The following is a 2,500-nucleotide window of genomic DNA, read 5'->3' on the forward strand; positions in this document are numbered from 1 at the left end:
GTTGTGAGGAGAAGCGTACCCCCCTGCACAAATATGACGTCTTCTTCTTCTTGACTGCCATTAATGTTTCTTGGCACATTAGCGCCACCTGTGGATCAGTTGTGAAACCAGTGGCAGACTGTGTATCCTGTCATGATGTCCCTGTATGTGTGTGTGTGTGTGTGTGTGTGTGTGTGTGTGTGTGTGATAAAGATCTCTGTGTGTATAAATTACTCTCGCTTTTTGAGTCTCGCCCACAGTGTCTCTCTTTGTTCATGTGTGTGTGTGTGTGTGTGTGTGTGTGTGTGTGTGTGTGTGTGTGTGTGTGTGTGTGTGTGTGTCCTGCCCATCTTGTAAACTGAGAATACAAAACATCATGCATTTCATATGAGTTTCATATGAATCAAATATTCATATATACACAGTGGGCCAAACATAAGGTCAGGGTGGATATGTAAGTACTCTCTCTCTCTCTCTCTGTGTGTGTGTGTGTGTGTGTGTGTGTGTGTGTGTGTGTTTTTGCAGACCTCAGCAGCCTGCGCCTGGTTTAACAGCGGTATATACAGTTTTCTATGTATTATGTATTGCCGCACACACAGAATTACGAATTATATACGTATATATATATATATATGTATATATACATATATATATATATATATATATATATATATATATATATATATATATATATGTGCAGCCTGCTATCTTTACGTACTCATTCTACTGTAGTGTTTGATTTCACACGATACCATGAATGTTGTGGGCTTTAAATCATTTTATATCAGCACTTATAATTGAAATAACTGGCAAAAAAAAATCATGCTTTTAAAATTGAGCGACAACATATGAACACACACTACCTCTAACAAGGCCAGAGAGATCTGCTAAGCATTAACTGGACATGTTTAATTCAGGACTCCATTGTTGAGTATAAGCTATCTCGTAAGCGTCCACACACACACACACACACACACATGGTTATGAAACAGCTGTTGAGTCGAGGGCTCTGTATGTATCTGAGCTTTAAGAGCGCGGCTTACATAAATACTTGATCATATCTGGATTGCTCTCAGTCTGAAATCAAATAATCCACCTTGTTATCACACACCACTGGGACGGAGCGAGAGGGAACGGAAGAAGAGATCAAGGAAGAAAGAGACGTCAACTGCCAGTGTGGGATGGATGCAAAACCTACGGCAGATGACTTGAACACCGCTGTCATCAACACGGTGGTGGGATAATAAGTGTTATCGTTCAAAAACCACAGCTCCCATAAGGCCTCGACACCCCTCTGGATCTAATGTTGTAACGTCTTGGTGCGTTTGTCTTATGTTGGCAAAAATGGGAACAATTGACAGACAGACACACAGAGACTCCTTCCGTTTCAGTTAGATTTTAGTTTTGTTGACACATCTCCAGTTTTTTTGCCAATCAGGAGCAACAATTCCTCACATCTCCTACTCGAAAACACAAGTAGAAGGCGTCTATGTGCTTAATGTTCTCGCTCCGCTTCTCAGATTTATGGTCTGTAAATTAGGGCTGCACGATATGAGGGAAATATCTAATTGCGATTATTTTTGACTGATATTGCGATTGCGATATGATTCACGATATTGGGGAAATGGGGGATGATCATTTTTCTCATTTTCATTGAAAAATATAAAAAATTCAAAAAATGTAATTGATTATAGTGTGATTTTTGCAAGGATCTGTACCAAAAAAATATGTTTTCTTTAGTCTGTTGGATAGGATTTGTAGGCCGGGACATCTCTGCAGCACCGCAATACTTCTTTCCCAATGGTTTGACCCATATTGTGCCCCCACCCTGCGATTTGGATATTGCACTAGTCCATATTGCGATTTGTACAGCCCTACTGTAAATTATGATGTGAACTTAGGAACTCAGGATAAGACACAATACTCATTGTTTTAACTAAACGTAAAACCCTGAACTGAAGCGGTTATATCGCTCTCTTCAAATCCACCAGACTCCTTTGACAAAAACAGTGATTTTACCTCACAGGATGAAGGACTTTCTGCTCTACCGCTGCCTCGATAGGTGAGTTTGTTTGTGTTATAGTGTGCCTCTGGTGTTTTAAAAGGGTAAGGAAGTAACAAACTAACCAACCGAATCAAAACTATCATTTCAACACATGCCATCTTCTACCTGCTCTACAGGAAGTGATGTGGTTTCTGTTTCCGCTGTGTTTGGAGTCAACAGAGGCAGAGAAACTAGGTCAGTAAGACAGTTTCAACAACAGCAGCAACAACAGAAACAGCTACAGAACTCAGGTTTCAGCCTTTGAAAACGTGACCGCCATGAGCACACGCGCTGAAACATCACTGCTAGGAGCGACAAACAGTTTACGACTTCAAACAAACTAACAGAGTGATTTGCAGAGCAGATATGTAGTGTTCAGGTTAAGATGGAAGAGGTTGAGCGTAACCTGATTTGGATCCCGCCATCAACCGGCTGAATGGAGGCCGTTTGTCTTTGGTCGCCGTTACAAGCCCCCAC

General features: G+C 41.0%; 2 protein-coding genes across 3 annotated transcripts in view; both read right to left on the minus strand.

The window, feature by feature from the left end:
- Positions 1-2,500, minus strand: part of rps7 (ribosomal protein S7) — a 355,408-nt gene that overhangs the window by 247,307 nt on the left and 105,601 nt on the right. The window lies entirely within an intron of this gene.
- hivep2a (HIVEP zinc finger 2a) overlaps positions 1-2,500 on the minus strand; it is a 122,138-nt gene that overhangs the window by 76,106 nt on the left and 43,532 nt on the right. The window lies entirely within an intron of this gene.

This window comes from Sander vitreus, chromosome 18 (assembly GCF_031162955.1).
Source record: "Sander vitreus isolate 19-12246 chromosome 18, sanVit1, whole genome shotgun sequence".
NCBI lineage: Eukaryota > Metazoa > Chordata > Actinopteri > Perciformes > Percidae > Sander > Sander vitreus.